Raw genomic sequence first — 26,773 nt, forward strand, 5'->3', positions numbered from 1 at the left:
TAATCATTTTTCTCTTTCCGGTGAGGACTGATCAAGGAAGCATTCGTAAATTTTGGTTAATTTTGAATTCGTTTTGAAATAGTATGTGTACAGCCCATTTTTCGCCCGGACCCATTTACAAAAAAAAAACAACAAACAAGCCATTAACTACCCAATAAACCTAACCCAATTACTACAAGCCCAAACCCGGAACCCAATACTAGGCCCAATAGACCTAGAAACCAAAGTCGGCCTAGGGTTTCAGTTTCTGAAGCCCTAGGCGCCGCCCCTTGACTTTTGGCTTCCTGCCATCGCCGCCACCGCCGTTTGACGTCCCATCCGCGTCCATCACCACCACCCATCCACTTACGCCGTCACCTGCAAAGAAGAGAAACAAATGAGGAAAAAAGACAGCATAAACAGTGGCAAAGATCAGCTATAAAAGCCAACAAAATGTAACCTTCTTTTTTTTCGGGTACCCTTTGTAACAAAACTGATATTAGCAAAAGAAATAAAAATACAAATTACGTTTTAAGGTGATTTCGAGTACTCTTCTTGGTTTTTTTATTTTATTTCTTGTCTTTTTTTGTTTATTTATATATATAAAATAAATAAAGAAAGAAAAGAAGTACCTTTCTCTAAACGTCGCGCCGGAAAGGGGGAAACCGAGCGGTTTCCCTTCCGTTTTGGTGCTTTTCGCCCTTCGTTCGCAAGATTTGGCCTTAGATCTATGGCCTTAGATCCAAGACCTTTGTATCAGGAGGAACCATGTATTCTGGACTGAGGACTCCAAGAAAGAAAACCACAGAGGAAATGTTAGGAAACTTGAACATCAATGCCATATTTGAAGAAAAATCTGAAGAAGGAAGTACATCAGGCATCTATCCCGTTGAACCTGGGAGTGTTTTAAACAATTGGACTGCAGAAGAAATGCCTGAAGTTTTTAAAGCTTTTTCAGAGTAATATTCAAAACATACTAATTGTTCTAAGCCTAGAGAAAATGAAACTTTTTATGAAATGAAAGGGGCTTATATTTGAACATTGTGATTTCAATGAAATATATTTTTGCATTTTGAGTATATATTCTTTTCATTCTTTCGCATGAATAGTCATTTTGGATGCCTTTATTCCAGATCATTCTTTCATTCATTCATGACCATATTAAATAAGAATCCTTAAATTCATACATTCCCTGTACATTTTTCGGTACTTATAACAGGTCCCAAGATATCAATGACATGAGTGACGTTACTATGGACTTAGGAAAGCCTTTTGATCAAGATATGTGTTTAGAGGAATCTCAAGATTTTGAAGATAATATAGATTGCAACCTATCTCCGGACTTGTTGAGGATGGTAGAGCAGGAAGAGAAACAAATCCTACCTCACAAGGAGACAGTAGAGACGGTGACCCTGGAAGAGGAAAAAGTGGTGAAGATTGGCACATGCATAGCTGAAGAAGTAAAACAATACCTCATTAAGTTGCTTCGAGAATTCAAGGATGTCTTCGCATGGTCATATCAAGATATGTCGGGGCTAAGTACTAACATTGTAGTTCACCAACTTCCTATAAAGGAAGATTGCAAACCAGTTCAGCAAAAACTCTGAAGAATGAGGCCTGATGTTGTATTAAAAATAAAAGAGGAGGTGCAAAAGCAATTCGACGCTGGATTCCTGCAAGTGGTCAAATACTTCGAGTGGGTGGCCAATATCGTTCCTGTCCCTAAGAAAGATGGGAAGGTATGAATGTGTGTAGATTATAGAGATTTAAATAAGGCTAGCCCAAAAGATAATTTTCCCTTACGGCACATCGACACCTTGGTAGACAACACAGCGGGGCATTCACTGTTTTCTTTCATGGATGGTTTCTCTGGATATAACCAAATTAAGATGCATCCTAAGGATATGAAGAAAACTACATTCATAACCCTATGGGGAACCTTTTGCTATAAAGTGATGCCATTTGGGTTGAAAAATGCAGGGGCAACGTATCAGAGGGCCATGGTAACACTGTTTCATGATATGATGCATAAGGAGTTAGAAGTCTACGTTGATGACATGATTGCGAAATCTAAAACAGAAGAAGAACATGTGCAGGTCCTTAAGAAATTATTTGTGAGGTTGAGAAAGTTTCAACTAAAGCTAAATCCAGCGAAATGCACATTTGGGGTCAGATCAGGAAAATTACTGGGGTTCGTGGTCAGTGAGAGAGGAATTGAGATTGATCCTGACAAAGTAAGAGCAATACAAGAATTACCTCCGCCGCGTACTCAAAAAGAGGTTCGAGGTTTTCTAGGAAGACTAAATTATATCGCTCGATTCATTTCACAGCTAATCGAGAAATGCGACCCCATATTTCGTCTCCTTAAGAAACATAATCCAGGTGTATGGGATGAGGAATGTCAAGAAACTTCTGAAAAAGTCAAACCGCTCATACTGTATTTGGTAGTATTTGAAAATTCCATGGGATGCGTGCTTGGTCAACATGATGAGTCAGGACAAAAAGAAAGAGCAATCTACTATCTCAGTAAGAAATTCACCGAATACGAAACAAGATATTCGTCAATCGAGAAGTTATGTTATGCCTTGATCTGGACAACTCGAAGACTGAGACAGTACATGTTGTACCATACAACCTGGCTAATTTCTAAATTGGACCCTCTAAAATACTTGATGGAATCAACCGCTCTAAATGGAAGAATGGCCCGATGGCAAATTCTCCAGTCTGAATTTGACATAGTTTATGTGAACCAGAAGGCAGTCAAAGGGAGTGCAATAGCGGACTTCCTAGCAAGTAGAGCTCTAGAAGATTATGAGCCATTGAACTTCGATTTCCCAAATGAAGATTTGATGTATGTTGTAACTATAGAAAAAGACTTTCAAGAAGATGGTCCTTGGAAGCTGAATTTTGATGGAGCTTCAAATGCTATAGGCAACAGAATTGGGGCGTTACTTGTGTCTCCTAGTGGAGATCATTACCCTTTCACTAGCAAATTGGATTTTGATTGTACAAATAACATGGCTGAGTATGAAGCTTGCATTATGGGCATCCGAGCAGCCATAGAACAAAAAATTAAGGTGCTAGAGATATACGGGGACTCTGCATTAGTAATTTACCAGCTCAAAGGGGAATGGGAAACAAGAGACCCCAAGTTAGTCCGCTATCGAAAATTGGTTATGGAATTGATTGAGGATTTTGATAGTGTCACATTTAGTTATCTCCCACGAGATGAGAACCAGATGGCAGATGCTTTGGCTACCCTAGCTTCTATGTTCAAAGTGAACAAGCTAGAGGATATGAAGCCTATCCAGATCAGCATTTATGAGGCTCCAGCCCATTGTTGCAACATTGACAATGAAGGAGAAAAGGATGATCATCCCTGGTACCATGACATATTGCAATTTGTGAAGAGTCATGAGTACCCTGACCATGCGATGAAAAATGATAAGAAGACATTGAGGAGATTAGCCATTGATTATGTCCTAGATGGGGGTATATTGTATAAAAGAGGAAAAGATCAAGTATTGTTGAGATGTGTGGACGCTGTCGAAGCTAAGAAAATTTTGGAAGAAGTGCATGAAGGTATCTGTGGAACGCATGCCAATGGCTTCACGATGGCCAGACAAATTATGAGATTTTGGTACTATTGGTCCACCATGGAAGGGGATTGCATTAATTATGCCAAAAAGTGCCATAAATGTCAAATTTATGGTGACAAAATACACGCACCACCGTCACCTCTTCATGTTATGGTTTTTCCATGGCCTTTCTCCATGTGGGGAATGGATGTTATTGGGCCCATATCTCCGAAGGCTTCTAATGGACATCGTTTTATCTTTGTGGTTATTGATTACTTCACTAAATGGGTGGAGGCTGCTTCGTATGCAAATGTCACGAAGTTAGCAGTTAGCAAGTTTCTGAAAAAAGAGATCATATGTCGATACGAGATGCCTGAAAGGATCATATCCGATAATGCACTGAACTTGAACAACAACTCAATAGCGGAAGTTTGTAGTCAGCTCAAGATCAGACACCAGAATTCGTCACCGTACCGTCCAAAAATGAATGGTGCCGTGGAAGCAGCTAACAAAAATATCAAGAAAATTGTAGGGAAAATGACTGAAACCTACAAAGACTGGCACGAGAAATTACCTTTTGCCCTTCTGGCATATCGTACCTCTGTTAGGACCTCTACGGGGGCAACGCCGTTTTCTTTAGTCTATGGGATGGAGGCAGTTTTACCCATAGAAGTTGAAATTCCTTCTCTCCGAGTATTAGCTGAACTAAAGTTGGATGAGGCTGAATGGATTCAATCTCGATATGACCAGCTAAACTTGGTAGAAGAAAAGAGGTTAAAAGCTATTCGTCATGGTCAGATGTATCAGAAACGAATGATGCGAGCCTATAACAAAAAAGTTCGTCCCAGAGAATTTTACGAGGGGGACTTGGTGTTGAAAAAGATTCTTCCTCTACAAAAGGATTTTAGAGGAAAATGGATGCCAAATTAGGAAGGTCCATATGTGGTAAAAAAGACCTTTTCAGGAGGAGCTTTAATCTTGAGCGAGATGGATGGTAAAAGCCTGCCAAATCCTGTGAACTCAGACTCAGTCAAGAAATATTTCACTTGAAAAAAAAAGGAAGAAGAAGAAAAAGAAAAAAGGAGAGGCCAAGGTGAAAACCCGTAAAGGGCGCCTTGAGACCAAAGGGGATTTGAGTTGAAAACCTGAAAAAGGCGGGTCAAATTTTGAGAAGGCATGAGGTGAACAGAACAACTCAAATTTTGATCAAAAATCTGGGGCATGTGGTGGTCTCGCTATACCTGAATCACAAGAAAGGGTAGGCGACATCTTGGGGTATCGACGAAATACTGTAGATTCCCTAAACACATATTAAATGGTCTTTAGAAAAACTTATTCAGGGAAGCTCGTGTTGCTATATCTGGGGCACCTGTTGTTATCTTATATTTTGAATCTTGGCAAAATTTGTTGTCTTGATTGATGTATTCATTTCAAGCTTTGTTCCCTAATAAAATTTCATTTTGTCTATTTTTTATCTTATCTTAGGAAAATTTGTTAACTCATTCATTTCGAGATTTGTTCTGAATAGCATTTTGTCTGTCCATTGTGATAATATTTTTTCGAAAATATTTGGAATAACGATTAATGGACTGAATGTTCAAGCAAAAGGAGCTTTGCATATTACTCTAGAAATTTCTAAATAATGAAGGAATCTGAAACAGGACCGTTGTTTAGAACACACCAAATTTGAAGTGTCTAAAAGGAAAAAGTCTAAATCAGGATTATCCTTTTAAACTTCGTTGTCCAAACGTGGATAAAACAAAATGACAAATGTCGTGTTAGGTGACAAGGCTTCAATGAACAAGCAAGCAATAACCACCACACAATAGGAAGAGGTTTCTTCGGAGAAGAAATTCCTCATTTTGTGCATGAGCATTTGGTATGACACCTTGGGAATGAGGTAAAGGACCAAAAAGCTTGACATTCTGTATCCTTGAATTGCGATAGGAGAAGATTGAAGAAAGCCGTATCTTTCTACCCTTGGGTTACAGTGGGAGATTGATGGTGCAAATTTTATGTCCCAGTGGGTTGAACTTTGACATTCACAGTAAGGGAAGCAAGAAGGTGCTGTAACACATCAGTCACAAAATCTTGATGAACTTCAAGTAATGATAACCTAAGCGAGATCATTCACGAAAAATAAAATTATGCATTCATGCAAACACCATTCACACACGTCTAGTTAGGAGCATTTGTTTCATTTTGATCATGTCATCCTAATCATTAGGCATAATTAGGTGCATTATACATGTCTTATCTCCCTAAGATTACAGTGGAACAGACCGAAGAATTGCAAATCTTATCTCCCTGAGATTACAGCGGAGCAGATCAAAGATAGTAATCCTATCTCCTTGAGATTACAGTGGAGCAGATTAAAAGATCTTATCTCTCTGAGGTTACAGTAGAATGGATCGTAACAGGTCTTATCTCATTGAGATTACAGTGGAGCAGACCGAAGAATTGCAGATCTTATCTCCCTGAGATTACAGCGGAGCAGATCAAAGATAGTAATCCTATCTCCTTGAGATTACAGTGGAGCAGATTAAAGGATCATATCTCTCTGAGGTTACAGTAGAATGGATCGTATCAGGTCTTATCTCCCTGAGATTACAGTGGAGAAGACCGAAGAATTGCAGATCTTATCTCCCTGAGATTACAGCGGAGTAGATTGAAGCTAGTAATCCTATCTCTCTGAAGTTACAGTGGAGCGGATTAAAATAAAGGATCTTATCTCTCTGAAGTTACAGTAGAGTAGATCACATCAGATTGAAGCCAGAGATCTTATCTCCCTCAGATTACAGTGGAGTAGATTGAAGCTAGTAATCCTATCTCCCTGAAGTTGCAGCGGAGTAGATTAAAACACAGATCTTATCTCTCTAAAGTTACAGTAGAGTGGATCGTATCAGGTCTTATATCCCTAATGTTGCAGTGGAACAGACTGAAAACGTAAATTTAGTTCCCCTGAAGTTGCTGCGAAGAAGATTGAAACTACAAGTTAGATCTTTCGAAGTTGCAGTGGAATGGATCGAAGCAACAAGACACAGTGGACTGGAATGAAGCTACTTGAAGAAGAGAAGCACCAAAACAAGTCAAGAAACGGCAAGGCCGGGCAAAATGGGCCTTTCTTAGTCTTTGCTCTGTTATCGTTACACGACAACGAGCAAAGAGGGGCAGCTGTACAGCCCATTTTTCGCCCGGGCCCATTTACAAAAAAAACAACAAACAAACCATTCACTACCTAATAAACCTAACCCAATTACTACAAGCCAAAACCCGGAACCCAATACTAGGCCCAATAGACCTAGAAACCAAAGTCGGCCTAGGGTTTCAGAAGGCGCCACCTCTTGACTCTTGGCTTCCTGCCATCGCCGCCACCGCCGTTGGACGTCCCATCCGCGTCCATCACCACCACCCATCCACTTGCGTCGTCACCTGCAAAGAAGAGAAACAAATGAGGAAAAAAGACAGCATAAACAGTGGCAAAGATCGGCTATAAAAGCCAACAAAATGTAACCTTCTTTTTTTTTAGGTACTCTTTGTAACAAAACTGAGATTAGCAAAAGAAATAAAAATACAAACTACGTTTTAAGGTGATTTTGAGTACTCTTCTTGGTTTTTTTTATTTTATTTCTTGTCTTTTTTTGTTTATTTATATATATAAAATAAAGAAAGAAAGAAAAGAAGTACCTTTCTCTCAACGCCGCGCCGGAAAGGGGGAAACCAAGCGGTTTCGCTTCCGTTTTGGTGCTTTTCACCCTTCGTTCGCAAGATTTAGCCTTAGATCTATGGCCTAGGAGCTTCCGGCTTTAAAAAGGAACTGAAAAGGTCCTATTTTGCACCCATGACCGCCGCTTACGAGGCGCTACTTCTTGAGGCGTCTTGGAGCTTTGGCGAAATCCATGGCTGGATGAAAAAGGGGGAGAGATTTTTTTAGTTTTTTTTAGAAGGAGAAGAAGAAAATGATGATTTTAAAAAATTTTCGGGTTTAAATAACCCTCACAAAACGACATCGTTTTACCGTATAGAGTCAGGTGCCAAAACGACGCCGTTTTGGCCCTGACCCGCGCGGTGACTCGAACCAGGGGAGGATCCGCGCGTTTTCTGCAAATAGGTTATTTGCGCAATCGATCCCTCTGATTTTGTGGCACTTTCAAGGAAGTTTTTCGCATATTTTCAATTTTGGCCATGAATTTTCACATCTGTTTCGATTTGGTCCCTCGACCATGTGCGTGAGTTTCACTGGAACGATGTCATTTGGTTAGCGAGGGGATATTTCCTAGTTTGGTCCCCCTCTTTCGGCGCGCGTCACAATTTTACCCTTTTTGTTTTTTATTTCGATTTCGCCCAGTACTTTTGTTTTTATTTCGATTTAGTCCATATCTTAGCATTCTTATTATTTTTAATATTACTATTATTATTATTATTATTATTATCTTTGTTATTATTATTAATATTTATGTTATTATTATCATTATATTTCTACTTATATTTACTTATGTTTTTTTAAAGTATATGTGCTGTATTATATTATTATTATGTAAATATTTCATATATAGTTTATTTAGTATATATTAAATACTTTTTATATACGTGTATATCTATATATTCTTTTCTCATGAATATATGTATACATACTCATTTTTTATGAATATATTTATTTTATTTCAATAATTTTAAAATATACCTATACATATTTTTATATTTTATAAATTTATGTGTGTACATATGTTTTATAACATACATAATAATACACATATATCTTTCATATTTCCATAATTTTATGTATATACATACATGTATATCTCCCTTATATGCACATACATTTTTATATATTTTATAATTTTCATATATTTTCATATATTTTTCATTCATGAATTTACTTATATGTTCATGTTTATGCTTTAGTTTATTTATTTATTTAATTGTTATGGTACATGTATGATTGATTTATTTTATTATTCGCTTTTGTTCATTATTTTTATACACATTATTATGTTTATTATTCCATCATGCACATAAATATCATATTTCAAAAAAGGAAAATATTTCAAATTGAGGCAATATTTAGCGTTTGGAAATTCGAGAAAACATGCCCTAAGGTGTTGGGTGTCGATTTTTTCTCGTTCGACCAAATAGCTAAATATCATTTTAGGAATTTTAAAATAAGGCAATGTTTTGCGTTTGGAAATTCGAGAAAACATGCCCTAAGGTGCTGGGTGTTGATTTTTCTCGTTCAACCAAATAGCTAAATATCCTTTCAAAAATTTCAAAATAAAGCAATGTTTTGCGTTTGGAAATTCGAGGAACGTGCCCTAAGGTGCTGGGTTTCGATTTCTCGTTTAACCAAATTGCCAAATATCCTCTTGAATTTTAATCCATCCCATTCGATTTTTTTAAGGATCGTATTTTAAATTCCTTTAAGGTTTTTAGATTTTCGACACTAAAAAATTAATTAATCAACTAGGTACCAATTTTGGGCGTATCGAGGGTGCTAATCCTTCCTTGTGCGTAACCGACTCCCGAACCCATTTTTCTGAATTTCGTGGACCAAACTTGTTGTTTTAATAAAATCAAATCGATTATTAAAAACAACCACTTTTCGAGGTGATCCGATCACACCTCATCAAAAAGGATTGGTGGAGACTCCCATTTTCGTTTTCATTTTTCACAACCCAAGTCGACCCCGTTTTTTTAATCAAAAAAATGGTGTCAACAGTATGTATATATTTGTGGATTTCAAGCAGATTTTCTTTTCTTTGATAAACCAAAATCTAGGATTGATGATTCCAAAATTCATCCCAAGCATGAAAGATGCAACAACACTTGATTCGACTTGATTTCTTGCATGATTGTTTTTGACTTGATTCTCGACTCTTCGGAATTGCTCGACGATGATCAATAGCTTAAGTATGGGGGAGTTTGTTAAGTTCAATTTTGAGCTTAACTTATTCAACTAATTACCTTAATTATTGATGAATTCTTGATCAATTGATTTTTAAGTAGCCTAATTTACATTCTATGGCTTGATGATTTACTTTCGTTCCGATTTAAAAAATTAATTGTATTTTAAGACATGTTGCAAGGTAGAATTCACTTCCCACGGATAGAGTTGATGGAAGGGGCTGGGCGAATGCTGACTTCTCTAAAATCGACGAAGTCGAAATACAAATTCGACCGCAAAAGAACTTGACAGCAAGATTCGGTCCAACATAAGGTGCAATAGACCGACATCGTGCGATCAACCAGCAAAGGAATCAAAGTTAAATTTGAATTCCCCTCTTTCTAGCTATGAACGATTCAACCTTGAGAAGTTAAATAGGAGTGAAAGTCTAATTTAGTTGAGCTGCTCTTATGCGATAAGTGAGAAAAAAATCATGGAGCTGATCGGATTATGATTTTGATTTACTTATCCGATTGGAAGCTAATTTTATTCCATAAAAAGAGGACAAGAAGCAGCAGGCTAGAGATGGAGAAAATCGCAGGCATAGTTCGGGCTACTCAATTTCAGAAATTTCTCTAATTGAACCAGCAAGTGCCGAACAAGCAGCTGGAAAGTAGTCCAAAAATTCAGCTAGTTGAGAGAAGGAAAGGTAGACAATTAGAGTAGTATTTCTATACAAGAGTGGTTCAAAATTCATGTTTTTTTTAATTCTTGCTCTGTTTTATTTGCTATGAGTGGCTGAATTATTCATGCTTAGTTAGACACTCATGAAGCCAAGTACAAGTTGATTCAAAGACATATTTTGTTCTGAATTACAATTCGGTATTCCTTAATTGTTTGTTCTTATCGTTCAAGGAATTTTTCTACATCAATTGGATTGATCACCTAATTAATTTAGGAATTTTCTTACAATCATCTAAGTACAAATTTAGTAATTGAATTTCTTAATTAAACTTAGTGTTGGTGATGACTAATTGGCCAGCAGCTAATTAAAACAACTACGGATTTAATTTTAGAAGCCGTTGGAGGATTTTCTATGGTTAATGTTAGGTGAAGCCTCTAAGATACTAAATGCACCTTTAATTAGTCAACAAAGAGATAATTGAGGGTAGATTTTCAGTTATGAACGTTCTCTAATTGGATTAAAATTACTAGAGATTGGAAGTCTCTTCGTAAGTGATATTTCAGCCTTACTGCCGAATTAGTATACTAGGATGATTTAAGGTCGCAAATGACTTGTACTTGGTGGATTAAGGAGTCAACAACTAAGCATTCTTTCTCTCTATTTGATTAATAAATTCAAGCATTCCTAATTCGAATTTACTTTCGTTCATTACTTTAGTTTTTTTTAAAAACATTGAAACAAGAACACCCCCCTTTTTCTTGCATGCGTGTGTATAGTTTACATTAGTTTAATTTCAATTCTCCTCAAATAGATTTAACATGAGTTTCTTCAAGGGACGATTCCCTATTTACCCTATATTACCAGTTAATATTGGTCTAGTAGCGGATTTAATTTGGTGGGAGTAACGATAGCTACCATCCACGTAACAAACTACCTCTTAGGTTGCTATATTTATTAATTATTAATTTGTTTTATGTACTTCCACCTACCAACCTGACGTCTTAATTTGCTGTATAGATCCATGTTTTATGCATGTTTTAATTTTGTATAAAGATAAATTTAAACTTTAATGTTTATATTTTTATCAATTCAATCTTTAATTTTTTTAAGTTAAATTTGATTATTAAATTTTTAAAAAGAGTTTAATTATTTTTAATAGAAATATTGAATAAAATATAAATTGTTTAACATGTTGAAAAATCGGAAGAATTGTGGGAATTTTTTCTGTATCTCATTCCACCCAAAATCAAGAACATATATACACGGTAAAATACAAAGATAGAAACCAAAATTATCTCTTAAACTTTAGCATCTAATCTCCTAATTAAAAGGAAAGAGATGTACACAAAAACTACCATACATATTTACAGAATAATTCCAATACCCCCTCAAGTTGGAGCATGAAGATCATGGATGCCCAATTTGCAAAGGAGAGAACGAACTGATGACTGACCAATAGCCTTGGTAAATATATCTGCAAGTTGTGACATTGTTGGAACATAGGTAGGTTTCACATCGCCTTGGAGAATTTCATCCCGAACAAAATGACAATCCACCTCTATTTGTTTGGTGCGCTCATGAAAGACCGGATTGTGAGATATATGAAGAGCAGCTTGACTATCACAAGCAAGCGTTATTGAGTGCGGATGAGAGACTCCAAGGCTACCTAATAATCCCTTTAACCACTTGAGCTCACATATGGTCACAGCCATGGACCGATATTCGTCTTCGGCGGAGTATCAAGACACAGTGTGTTGTTTCTTTATCTTCCAAGATATCGGAGAAGAGCCCAAGAAAATCAACCATCCTGTGAGTGATCGTCTTGTCATCGGACAACATGCCCAATCCGTATCGCACCAACCGTACAACCGTAGATCACTTTTGCTACTCAAAAACACTCTTTGACCCGAAGTTCCTTTCAAGAAATGAACAACTCGAAGTGCTGTATTCTAATGATCAATGCGTGGTTGTTGCATGAATTGAGATAAAATATGAACACTGTATGCAATCTCCGGTCTTGTGAAGCATAAATAAATAAGTCGTCCAACCAAACGATGATACGGTTCCGGATCATTTAAAAAGGAACCTGTAGGAAGAGCTAACTTATGATTCTACTCAATAGGAATACTTGTTGGTTTGGCTTATAAAATTCCAACTGCCGAGATGATGTCAAGAATGTATTTGCGTTGATTCAAAACAATCCCCTCTGGAGAACGCGCAACTTCCACCCCAAGAAAATATTTTAAGGGTGCCAAATCCTTCATATGAAAACAATCACTGATATAAGATTTAAAAGACTCAATAGCTTCATGATTATTACCTGAGATAATCAAATCATCAACATAAACGAGAACATTGACTTGAGATGTATCTCGTTGCAAGGTAAAAAGAGAGTAATCCGAATGTGATTGTTTGAATCCATAATCTTTTAAGGTTGTCGAAAGCTTGGCAAACCAGCATCTTGGCGCTTGCTTGAGCCCATAAAGAGATTTCTGAAGCTTACACACTTTTCCTGGTTGTGTTACTCGAAATCTGGATGGTATCGTCATATAAACTTCCTCTTGAAGATCCCCATGTAGAAAAGCATTATGCACATCCATTTGATGTAATTCTCATTGCTTGGCTGCTGCAATAACAAGAAAAACTCGAACAGTAACCATCTTTGCAACTGGTGCAAATGTGTTGATGTAGTCAATTCCAGCCACTTGATGATTACCAAGAATCAGAAGACAAGCTTTGAATCGTTCAACGGAGCCATCAGAGTGATGTTTTATTTTATATACCCATTTGCATCCAAGTGCCTTTTTCCCTTTCGGAAGATCCTTAATCTCCCAAGTTCCATGCTTTTCTAAAGCCTTGATTTCACTAGACATGGCATCACGCCATTCTTTGCTTCTAGCAGCTTCAGAATAAGATTTTGGCTCTCGTTTTGCGGTAACGGCTGTAAGAAAATTCTGATGTTGCACAGAAAATTTATCACAGTACACATAATGCGCTACAGGATAGGGCTTACCTTGCAAATGTCGTGGAGGGGAGAATTTCGAAGATGGACTTTTTCTCCGAATGGTGTGTATGACAAAGTCCTGCAACCGAACTGAGGACTGCTTTAAACGCCATCCACGTCCCAACTCTTCCTCACCACTATGAGTATCAGTTTCTCTACTTTCATTATCATTTTTAGCCTGCTGCTCATCTACGTCAGTAGCTTGGCTATCATTTGAAATTGCTACCTCATTCCATGCCTCGTCAAGTCCTTCACTTTGAAGGAGTGCAATTGTGTCGTTCATGGACTGATTTGCAAGAGCTGTAGCAAAAGGAAATTGATCTTCAAAGAAAACAACATCTCTAGAGACAAAGAATTCCATTTTTTCTAAGTCATATAAATGTCAACCTTTCTTCCCATAAGGATAACCTATGAACACACATTTTCTACTTCGGCTGGCAAACTTATCCCTAGTCTTACAATGAGCATAACACAAAGACCCAAAAATTCTTAGGTGACCAAAATCTGGTTGTCAACCATAGAGAGCCTCATATGGCGTCTTTCCATTTAAACCCGAACAGGGAGTTCGATTAATTAGGTAACCGGCAGTCAAAATGCACTCACCCCAGAACTTGATAGGAAGCGATCCTTGAAATCTAAGAGCACGCGTAACATTTAAGATGTGCCTATGCTTTCTTTCGACTCTCCCATTTTGTTGTGGAGTGTCAGTACATGAAGATTGGAAAATAATACCATGTTCCACAAAATAATTCTCCATACAAGTAAATTCTTTCCCGTTGTCACTTCGTACCATCTTTACTTGTTTATCAAATTGTCGATTGATCATAGTGAAGAAATTTTTGAACACTGAAGGTACTTCAAATTTATTATTGATCAAGAAATTTCACACACTCCTTGAAAAATCATCAACTAATGTCAGAAAATATGATGCACCACAAGTAGATAAATTGTTATAAGGACCCCATAAATCACAATGTATCAATTCAAAAAATATCAACTGCATGATGTTCACTTAAAGGAAAAACTTCTCTAGTTTGTTTTGCTCGAAGGTACACATCACAACATTTATTCAAAATCTCATCCCTACTACCTCTATCTAACTTCGAAACATGTTTAGTCATTTGCATGATGGATGACCTAACCGCTTGTGCCACATTTCTAATGAGTTACTGACAGTCACCCTCATTGCCTTAATCCTTGGAATTTCTCGAAAGTAGTAGAGTCCATCCCTTTGTTCACCCGCTCCAATCAGCATCCTCGAGGTACGGTCCTGTATAACACATAATTTTTTAGTGAATTTGATAAAGCAAGAATCATGTTCCATAAGTTGTGACACAGAGATAATATTGCATGTCAAATTCGGTACAAATAGAACATTTTTCAATAATAAATCTCCTCCAAGAGCAACAGATCCTTCCAAAGTAGCCACAGATTCACTCCCATCTGGTAACCCAACAGGACAACTAGGAATTTCATGAATATTATGTAAAAATTTTAGATTACCCGTCATATGATTTGACGCTCCTGTGTCAATAATCCAAGACAATTTCTTACCTGTCATCTTCTCAGTCGTAGTTGATCTCACACCCTTTAAGGCTTAGAGGAAAACTTGCCACTGTTCATTACTAAGCCCAGGCAAAGTGTTTTCTTTTGTCTCATCAATGCTAGCATTTGAGGACGATACTCCCCCTGTGTGGGTCTGGACAGCATTAGCTCGCTGTCCCCCTCGTCCTCGACCGTTTGATTGATGTTGGCCCAAATCCTTGCCACGGCTTCCACCCTTCACAGTTCCTTGGGGTCGATCTCTGTACCATTCAGGATACCCAATAATAGCAAAACAATTATCAATATCATGTCCGAGTTGTTTGCAATGGGAACAAACCCCTCTTCCTCCTTACTTTCTCCACGGCCTCGACTTTGCACCGCTATAGCCATCACATTGGGGTGATCTTCCACCTCACGAGATATGGTCTTCACTCGTTCTTCCTGAATAACCATTGAATAAGCCTTGCTCAATGATGGCAACGGATCGTTAGCCAAGGCGTTGGATCTAACCGTGCTATATGTCCTATCCAATCCCATCAGGAAGTGGTGAACCTTTTCCTCTTCTTGTCGCTTTTCCAACTCGGCTGATAGTTGACAAGTACAATTCCTGTATTTACAAGTAGGCAATTGATCAAAAGTCGCCAATTCATCCCATATCAGTTTCAATTGTCCAAAATAATTGAAAATAATCAATCTTTTTTGCTTGCATTCTGCAAGATCAGATCTGAGTTGTTGAATTCTTGGACCATTGGCCATTGAAAATCTCTCTCGGATATCATCCCACAAATCCTTAGCCACCTCGACATGAGATATGGTGGATCGAAGAGTTGGTTCAATGGTATTTCGAATCCACGAAACTAACAACGAGTTAATGGTCCACCAGTCTTCAATGTCGTCTGATGTATCATTTGGTTTTTTAATCGATCCGTCAATAAATCCGAACTTCTTCCTAGCACGCAACGCCGTTCGGAAAGACCGAGCCCATTCTTTATAGTTTTCCCCTTTGAATTGTACTTGGGTGATTGTAAGTCCAGGATTATCAAGCGAGGTTATATCGTACGGAAAAATCATTTTCTGCACAACCGTCCCTTCTCCGGATTTGTGATCGGAATCACCTTTCCCACTAGCCATTAGCAAAACTTTACACGTTCAAAACCTGCTCATGATACCATGAAAAAATCACAAGAATTGTGGGAATTTTTTCTGTATCTCATTCCACCCAAAATCAAGAACATATATACACGGTAAAATACAAAGATAGAAACCAAAATTATCTCCTAAACTTTAGCATCTAATCTCCTAATTAAAAGGAAAGAGATGTACACAAAAACTACCATACATATTTACAGAATAATTCCAATACATGTATTATATTAGAACCCAAATGAAAAAATGCTATTACTAAATGGTCTGAATAGGCAATTCAAAGGGTGGGTAGTTGAACGGGATTCAAGGAACTCAAGAAATAGCATTAAGTTTAGTTTGGATGGATGCTACGTTTACCTCCGATGAGGTTAAAAATAAATGTCTTGGTGAGATTAGTTAGTGTGGAAATATGATTTTCATTTCAACTGATGTCGTAACAAGGGAAGACTCTTCGTCCCGATGGGTAGCCAATGTTATGGCAAGAAGAAGACTTTCATCCAAACGACCAAACATCACGCCATGACGTGGCGACGTATTTCTCAAGTTTCTCAATTTTCTTTTCTCAGTTAAACTTTGTTTTAATTTCTTACTTAAACTCTGATTAATCTAGGGATATTTTAGTCATAAAAACTATGAATTTAACCTATAAATAGGCTTTAGTTACTCCAAGTTTACAACATATAAAAAATATACATATTGAGAGAATTATGTGTTTTGAGTTAGAAAGGTTTTTTTTTCTTTTGAGGTTTTGGGTTTTCTTTTGATTCTCTCCATCTTTGTACTTGTTTTACATATTAGTAAAATCTCATTTTGCTTTTGGTTTTTTATCCACTTTTGAGGAGTTTTTCTATATAAAATTTGTGTATATGATCTTTTCAATTTCTTTTTTTATTTTACTTGTTTATTGCTTACACGAATTTATCCCCGACAGTCACTATAACGATGAAATTTGATACTGTAACAATGAGATTAGAAACAACGGTGGGGGTGTGTTTGGATTTAAACGTAACTTTAGCGGTGAGGTGAGAATAAAAAATGACTATTAAGGACATTAGATTAGAAATCTATTCCTTGTTGAACTTGAATAAGAATAATGTTATAGTGGGAAAGTAGCTTTCCACTATAGGTGTTTTTTCCCATCGATAGCTTTTGCTCCAATACAAAATGAAACCAACAATAGATAAAAAAAATTTAACCGCTCCTCACTATTAAGGGTGAATTTGGCTGGGCGTGGTGTGTTTACCTGTGGTTAGTGAAAAAATAATGATAGTGGTGAGATTAGATACTATAGCGTGAGATAAAAAGTAAACTAAACAGATCTCAGCATCCATCCAATCCCATTTTAAATATATCCATACATCAAAACAATATAAGAAAAAAGAATTTTCCCTCAAGATTCCATTTCACCATGACTTACTTTGCATCTAAATAGAGCCCTAACATTGATGAATAAACAATTCAACAAAGAAAATCAACCAAACAAATGAAACAGTGGACCCCAATGAATAATGGCTGCATTGAACCAACCATAGAATACCATGTAAATTCAAGTAACGACAAGACAAAAGTGGCTAGCTTTTTGGTTTGGTTTTAGATGGTAATCTTGTTTTGGGACACCAACAAAAGTTGTTAGCTTTTTGGTTTGGTTTTAGATGGTAATATTGTTTTGGGACACCCAATTGAATTCATATGTAAATCCCACCCCAAACACAGATATAGAATACAAATGTCAAAAATAATAGAATAAGCATGCTTAACATGCTCGTATACATATAAATACATACTAAACAGTACAGTCAGGCATACGTATCAGTTTCTTACTCAAATCAGACTATCAGAGTATTAAATCACATGAAATAGGGTTTGGTTAGCCCTTACCATACCTACAGTAAGCCCACAGTCGATTAGAATGACTCATGCGACCCTACTCGAACCAACAAGCTCATTCTGATACAAGTTTACCAACAATATTACATAAGCCTACCCAGCAGGGATAAGGTTAGGATTAAAAATAAAAAAATTGGCAAAAGTGGAACTTGAACCCAAAACCTCATACACACACCCAGAACAGTTAACCACTATACTCATTTATGCCAAATTTTACCAAAAGCAGACTTAAATTATTTAGGGTGTTATAGTTAGTCCACTTGTTTCTTCTATTCCTTTTATTATTATATCAGTCTAATTTTTTTTTCAAAAGAATAGAATAAAAATAAATTTAATTTAAAATAATATTTCTTTATTTTATTTATTAATCAACAACATTTATTATTAAAATTAATTCTAAAATGAGACCCATTTTAAATAAAATCGAAAAATGAAATATTAATTAACCTAGAACTCAAGGTTTCGTATATACTTTAGTTTCTTGTTTATGTCATATATATTTATTTAAATTGAATTACAAATATATATTAATATAAAATTATATATTTTATTATTTTAATATTGTAAATTATTAAAAATGAAATAGAGGTAAAACAAATTCTATTTTACCAAAGATAACGACCATTCTTTTCTTCTTAAGTAAAATGAGGTAAAATAATATATTTTCTTGTTTTAAAAATAAATGTAAATTAAAATAGTATTTAATTTGTCGTATTTATTTATTAATTAGTATAATTTATTATTAAAAATTAATTTAAGATGGGACTTGCTTCAAATATAACCAAAAAAAAAAAGAAAGAAAGAAAAAAAAAGAAAGAATTATTTTGGAACTCAAACAACTAACTTAGAACTCAATGTTTCCAAATATACTTTTATTTCTTCTTTTATATTATATACATGTTCAAATTTAATTAAAAAATACATAGATAATTTTTATTATTTTAATAATGTAAATTATTCATTTTAAGTAATAGAAAAATTCAATAATTAAATATCTATTAGTATAAACAATACTTTAAATCGATATAATAAAAATATTGGATCAATTAAAAAATTTACATGCATGACAAGTACAAATATTTTTATAAATTCAATTATTAGTGTCGAAACCATTTTTTGTAAAAGGGTCGACTTTGATTTTGAAAATGAAAATTAAAACGGGAGTCGCCACCAATCCTTTTTTATTAATGTGTGATCGGGTCACCTCGTAATTTAGTTGTTTTAATAAAATATTTTGATTTATCAAAATGATGATTTTGGTCTATGAAATTTTTTTTGAGAAAATCGGGTTCGGGAGTCGGTTACGCATGAGGAAGGATTAGCACCCTCGATGAGCCCAAAATTGGTACCAAGTTGATTTTTTAGCGTCTTAATGTCGAAAGTTAAAAATTTTAAAGGAAATGTAAAACACGATCCTTTTTATTAATGCTATAAAAATACTTCAATAAATCGAAAAAAAAATTAAAGACCCACTCGTCTCAAGGTAATGAAATGACAAATCCCGTAAGTTAGGACACGATATTTGGAGCCTTAGAGAATAAGTCTATCTTTAATTTTTATTGAAATTTTGTATTTTGAAATTTAGACGGATATTTCACTATTTAGGTTTGACGAGAGAATCGAAACCCCATAAGTTAGGGTACGATTTCTCGAATTTCTAAAATACGAAACATTGCCTTGTTTTGAGATTACTTATAAATTTAAGTAAAAGGGTAGTGAAGTGTTTAAAAGATGTATTTTTATTTTATTATCTTTTAAAGAAGTTATTTAATACGTGCGAAAAGGGTTATGTGAGACTCGTAACGATAGTACGACATGCATTCAGGATAACAAGAACATGATATTGTATAATATAACATACGGCATTGATAGCAACGAATCGCAATGTTAACAAGCATAAACAAGGACCATAATAATAATACTAATAATAATATAGGAACAACAATAATAATGATAATGACAATATAACCGACCATGATAATAAGGATTATTGAAAGATGTATATGTTTTGAGAATAATAAAATGATATAAAATAATAGCAATAAACTAAAATAATGAACAAAATGTGGAAACAAAATAGTGGAAGGGTTAAATAGATAGATTAAATTAATAGGGCATTTGATTTTTCTTTTTAAAAAAGGATTAAACAAAGTAAAATAAAAAATAACAAACGTTTTTTTTTATATGATAAAGAGAAGAAAAAAATTTTTAATGGTCCCAGGACCGAATTGGAATTAAAACAAAATTAAAGGGCAGAATTAAAGAGGTCAGGGCCCAAATAGGAAATTATTCCCCAGCCCCCGAAGTGCACCGTTTCGCCGTAGGACAAAATGAAATGGAAATAAAATTATATAGGCAAAAATAAAACTTAAAAAGGACAAAATTGAAATTTAAATAAAATGCGGAGGGGTTAATCGTGTAAATAGCCCCTTCTATTTGCCCCCGCATGACGCCGTTTACGCGCTATAGTCTGCCTATGGCATAAGGGCCGAATTGAAACTGAAGTAAAATTCTGTGGCTAAAATCAGAAGAAAGAGCAAACCCCATTGAACATGCCACAAAGGCGGAGAGGCTTATTGCGCAAATATCCCCTCAGAGCCGAAACACACGGATCCCCTGACGGGTTGGGTAGGCGCGCGGGTATAGGGGAAACGACGTCGTTTTAAGGCTATGGTGTCAAGCCCTAAACGACATCGTTTAGGGAGTGTATAAAGGTCCAAATTTTTTTTCAAAAAATTCATTCTCATCCCACCTTTAAAAAACAAAACCAACAGACCCTCTCAACACTCTCCCCCTCTCCCATCCTTCGGTCATGAGAGCCACTGCTCGCCTGCCATGGCCGACGGCCGGGGTCTCAAAAGGGCCACTTTCGATTCAAATAATTCCCCTAAGCCTGCTTTGTAGCTGAAATCTCCGATGATCAAGCAAAAACGTCCGAATCAGTCAAAGGCCCTCCGACTTCTGGCCACCTTTCATCGGAGGTGGCTACCTCCAGCGCTCACGACGGTGACACACAGCCATCAAGTACGCCTCCTTTTAAACTCTCTTTATTTCCACATTTTTTGTTAAAATAGGTTTGTAAAAAATAACAAAATAAAATAATAAAAAGAGGAAAACGAAATGAAAACAGTAAAAAAAATTCAACCTTTAAAAATTTCTTTGTTGTTTTTCGATTTGCTAGTGTATGTAAAAACTTTACAAAGATAAGATCTAGGCCTTTATAGCCGGACCCAACCATTAAAATTTTCCTTTATCTGCCTATATTTACTGCCATTAATGTCAGCATGCTCTGTTGTTGCATTCAATTTTTGCAGGGGTTTTGAGGCCGACGGTGGTGGCAGAGGCATGCGCGAGGAGGCTGGTGGCTAGGAGCAGAAAGCCCTAGGTGCGGCACACCTAGGGTTTGAAAACTTTGTTTTGTTGTGAGGGTTTTTTTGGGTTTTGGGGCCATATTGAGCCATTATCATTTTGGGCTGTACTGGACTGTGGACTTTTTTATATTTTGGTTTTATTTTAGGCTATATTGGGCTCCGGGCAAAAATTGGGCCTTACAGCTACCCCTCTTTGCTTGTTGTCGTGTAACGAGAATGGAGCAAAGACTGTAAAAGGACCAAAGTTTGCCCGGTCTCACCGAATCTTGACTTGTTTTGGTGCTTCTCTTCTTCAAGTAGCTTCATTCAAGTTCATTTCATCTTGTTGCTTCGATTCACTCTTCAGAGAGGACAAGATTTGTGGTTTTGGTCTGCTCTACTGTAACGTTAGGGAGATAAGACTTGTTGCTTCAACTTGCTCCACTGCGACTTCAGGAAGATAAGGTTTGATATGATAAGATCGCTACCTACAGTTTGCTCCACTATAACTTTAGGGAGATAAGACTCGTTATTTTAATAGATTTGATCTGATCTACTACAACTTCAGGGATATAGGATTAGTAGCTTCAGTCTGCTCCACTGCAACTTCAGGGAGAAAAGACTTATATCTTCAACCTGTCCCACTGCAACTTCAGGGGGATAAGGTTTGTTACTTCAACCTACTCTACTGCAACTTTAGAGAGATAAGATCTGCAATTTATAGCTTCCATCTGTTCCACTGCAACTTAAGGGAAATAAGATTCGCTATCTTCAGTCTTAACGCTAGGGAGTTAAGATTTGCTATCTTCAGCTTCAATCTGCTATGCTGCAATGTCAGGGGAACAAGATTTGCTACCTTTAGCTTTAATCTGTTCCACTACGACACCAAAGAGATAGGATTCGCTGCCTTCTGCTTTAATCCACTCTACTTCAGTTTTAATTTATTCCACAGCAATGCCAGGGACACAAGATTCTCTACTTTTAGCTTTAATCTATTCCACTGCAAAGCCAAGGAAATAAGATTCACTGCTCTCAGTCTTAACGCCAGGGAAATAAGATTCGTTACATTTAGCTTTAATTTGTTCCGCTGCAACGTCATGAAATAAGATTCGTTGTCTTCGATCTACTCCACTACTGCTTAGGGAGACAGGACCTACAATCTTCAACCTACTCCACTACTGCTCAAGGAGATAGGATTGGTGGCTTAAATCTGCTTCCCTACTACCTTGGGAAGATAAGATTCACTGTCTTCAATCTACTCCACTACTGCTTAGGGAGACAGGGTCTACAATCATCAACTCACTCCCCTGCTGACTCAGAGAGGCAAGGCTGGTATTTTCGATCTACTTCACTGCTAGTATAGGAAGATAAGATCTACGATTTTTAGTCTACTCAGCTGTGACTTCAGGGAGATAAGACTTGATCTAATGACTTCAATCCATCCCACTGCAACTTTAGGGGTATGGGTAACTTCATTGATCTGTTCGCCAGGGAACATGACCTGTAAAATTCGTTTTATGGACCTATTTATGCCTAATGTGTAAGATGTCATGATTAGAATGAATCAAATGCTCCTAACTAGATGTGTATGATATTTGTAGAATGTCATGAGAATGATCCCTTTTTAATGCTTAGGTTGTCATTACTCGTTGTTCATCAAGTTCTATCACTGACGTATTACGCTAATTTCTTGCTCAGCTGGTATCTTAATAGAAAAATCAAAGAAATAGTCGCAATTTAGACTATTCTTTCTCAAATGCTTCCAACCCTTAAATTTGGTTAGTTCTAATAATGGTCCTGTTTTAGGTCCTCGCACTATTTAGAAGCATTCAGAGTAATATGTGGAACTCCTTTTGTTTGAATATTATCAGTCCATTAATCGTTATTTCAATGAAAATAATGCTTGAAAAGATTATCTCAATGGTCAAGATGAAATTTTATTGAGAGCAAAGCTCGAAATGAATAAATTAATCAAGATAGTAATTTTTTCTAAGATACAAAATGAATAAGGTAAAAATAGGTCCCCCAGATATCGTAGCATGAGCTCCTCTGCATAAAACTTCTCGAGGACCCTTTGAACTTGATATGTGTTTTGAATATTCAGAATGCTTTGTTGATGCCCCAAGCTGTAGCATCCTTCCTTCTTGCTAATCCAGGCATAGTAAGACTACTGCATGCCCCACCTTTAATCAAAATTTGAATTGCCCTTTTCTTAGGTTTTCAATTCAAAACCCCTTTGCTCTCAAGGTGCCCTTTGTGGTTTTTTCCTTGGCCTCTCTTTTTTTTTAGGTGAAGTACTTCTTGACTGAATCAAAATTCACAGGATTAGGCAAGTTCTTGCCATCCATTTCGGTCAAATTTAACACTCCTCTAGAAAAGGCCTTTTTCACCACGTAAGGTCCTTCCTAATTTGACATCCATTTTCCTCTAAATTCCTTTTATATGGAAAGGATCTTCTTTAGTACCAAGTCTCCCTTATGGAAATCTCTGGGACACACCTTCTTGTTATAGGCTCGCATCATTCACTTTTGGTACATTTGACCATGACGAATAGCTCTAAACCTCTTTTCTTCGATCAAATTTAGTTGATCATATCGGGATTGAATCCATTCTCCTTCATCTAGTTTCAATTCTGATAAAAATCAGAGGGAAGGAATCTCAACTTTAATGGGCAAAATTGCCTCCATTCCATAGACTAATGAGAAAGGAGTTGCCCCTGTAGATGTTCTGACAGATGTCCTATAGGCATAAAGGGCGAATGGTAATTTCTCATGCCAATCTTTATAAGTCTCTGTTATTTTCCCCACGATCTTCTTGATGTTCTTATTAGCTGCTTCCACTGCGTCATTCATTTTTGGGCGATAGGGCGATGAGTTGTGATGCTTGATCTTAAATTGGCTACAGACCTGTGCTATCGTACTATTATTTAAATTCAAAGCGTTGTCAGATATAATCCTTTCTAGCATCCCATACCGACATATGATCTAATTTTTTAAAAATTTACTAACTGTCGACTTTGTGATGTTGGCATAAGAAGTAGCCTCTACCCACTTGGTAAAGTAGTCGATGACTACGAAGATGAACTGATGCCCATTCAAAGCCTTTGCAAGATTGGTCCAATTACATCCATGCCCCACATTGAGAATGGCCATGGAGAAGTAATGATATGGAGAGGTGAAGGAGGCAGATGGATCTTGTCTCCGTAAATCTGGCACTTAAGGCATTTCTTAGCATACTTGATGCAGTCTCCTTCCATGGTGGACCAATAATATCCAAATCTCATGCTCTGCCTAGCCATTGTGAAACCATTAGTATGTGTTCCACAAACACCATCATGGACTTCTTCTAAGATTTGCTTGGCCTCCACAGCGTCTACACATCTTAACATCACCTGATCTTTTCCTTTTTTATATAAGATTTCTCCATCTAAGATGTAGTCACTAGCCAGCGTCCTCAATGTTCTATTGTCGTTCTTAGTTGCCTGGTTTGGGTATTCGTGATTTTTCACGTATCACATTATGTCTTGATACCAAGGGTGATCGTCCTTTTATTCTTCTTCGTCAATGTTGAAACAGTGGGCTAGAGCCTCATAAATGCTTATTTGGATAGGGTTCACATCTTCTTGTTTATTTACTTTGATCATAGAAGCCAATGTAGCTAAAGCGTTGGCCATCTGATTCTCATCTCGTGGGAGATAACAGAAGGTGATGTTGTCAAACTCCTCAATTAATTCCAGGACTAGCGTTCGATAACTAATCAATTTGCGGTCTCTTGTTTCCCAATCACCTTTGATCTGACAAATTACTAATGCAGAATACCCATGTACCTCTAACACCTTGATTTTATGTTCAATAGTCGCACGAATTCCCATGATACATTCTTCATATTCCGCTATGTTATTTGTGCAATCAAAATCTAATTTACTAGTGAACGGATAATGATCACCGTCTAGAGATACCAAGACTGCCCCGATCCCACTGCCCATAGCGTTTGAGGCTCCATCAAAGTTTAATTTCCAAGCATAGCCGTCTTGTGTGTTTGCTTCAGCGGTTGCCACACACATCAGATCCTCATTTGGGAAATCAAAGTTCAAGGGCTCAAAATCTTCTAGGGCTCTACTAGCTAGAAAATCTGCTATCGCGCTCCCTTTTACTGCCTTTTGATTTACATAGGCTATGTCGAATTCAGATAGTAGAATTTTCCATCAGGCCATACTTCCGTTTAGAGTGGTTGACTCCATCATGTATTTCAGAGGGTCCAACTTTGAGATTAACCAAGTCATATGATATAACATGTATTGCCTCAATCTCCGAGTAGTCCAGACCAAGGCGCAACATAAATTTTCAATTGGCAAATATCTCGTTTCACATTCAATGAACTTCTTGCTTAGATAGTAGATCGCTTTTTCTTTTCGTCCTGACTCATCATGTTGGCTGAGTACACACCCAATGGAATTCTCAAATACTGCCAAGTATAGTATCAGTGGCTTTTCTGGGCAAGGTGGCATCATTACTGGGGCGTTGAACAGGTAATGTTTGACTTTTTCGAAAGTTTTCTGGCACTCCTCATCCCATACACCTGGATTGTGTTTCTTAAGGAGACGAAAGATAGGGTCACATTCCTCAGTTAACTGTGAAATAAATCGAGCGATATAATTTAGTCTTCCTAGAAAACGTCAAACTTCTTTTCGTGTACGTGATGGAGGCAATTCTTGTATGGCTTTGACTTTGTCTTGGTCAATCTCAATTCCCCTTTCACTAACTTGGAATCCTAACAACTTTCTTGATCTAGCCCCGAAAGTGTATTTAGCTGGGTTAAGCTTTAGCTAGAACTTCCTTAACCTTAGGAATAGTTTGCTCAGGACTTGCACGTGTTCTCCTTCTATTCTAGACTTTGCGATCATGTCATCAACATAGACTTCTATCTCTTTATGCATCATGTCATGGAACAAGGTTACCATAGCTCTCTGATATGTAGCTTCCGCATTTTTTAGTCCAAACGGCATCACTTTGTAGAAAAATGTTCCCCACATCATTACGAAGGTGGTCTTCTCCATGTCTTCAGGCTGTATCCTAATTTGGTTGTACCCAGAGAAACCATCCATGAAGGAAAAAATAGAGTAGCCGGCCTTGTTGTCCACTAAGGTATCGATATAGGGAAATGAAAAATTGTCCTTGGGACTGGCTTTGTTCAAATCTCTATAGTCCACACACATTCGCACTTTCCCATCTTTCTTAGGAATAGGGACTATGTTGGCTACCCATTCTGAATACTTGACCTATTGTAAGAACCCAGCATCAAATTGCTTCTTAACTTCTTTTTTTATTTTCAGCAAGACATCAAGCCTCATCCTTCGGAGCTTTTGTTAGACTGGTTTGCATTCTTCCTTTATAGGTAGTCGGTGTACCACAATACCAGTACTTAACCTGGGCATGTCTTGATAGGACCATGCGAAGACATACTTAAACTCATGTAGCAACTCGATGAAATCTCGTTTCGTTTTTTTGTCAATATGAGCTCCAATTTTCACCTCTTTTCCTTCTCCTAAGCTCACGACTTCTACTGATTCCTTATAGGGTAAGATTTGTTTCTCTTCTTGCACCACCATTCTTAACAAATCAAGAGATAGGACGTCATTTTGGTCATCTTCAAAATCAAGAGAATCATCTATACTCATGTTTTGCTCAAAAAGGGGCTTTGAGTCAGTAACATTGTTGC

This window comes from Gossypium raimondii, chromosome 13, assembly GCF_025698545.1.
Source record: "Gossypium raimondii isolate GPD5lz chromosome 13, ASM2569854v1, whole genome shotgun sequence".
NCBI lineage: Eukaryota > Viridiplantae > Streptophyta > Magnoliopsida > Malvales > Malvaceae > Gossypium > Gossypium raimondii.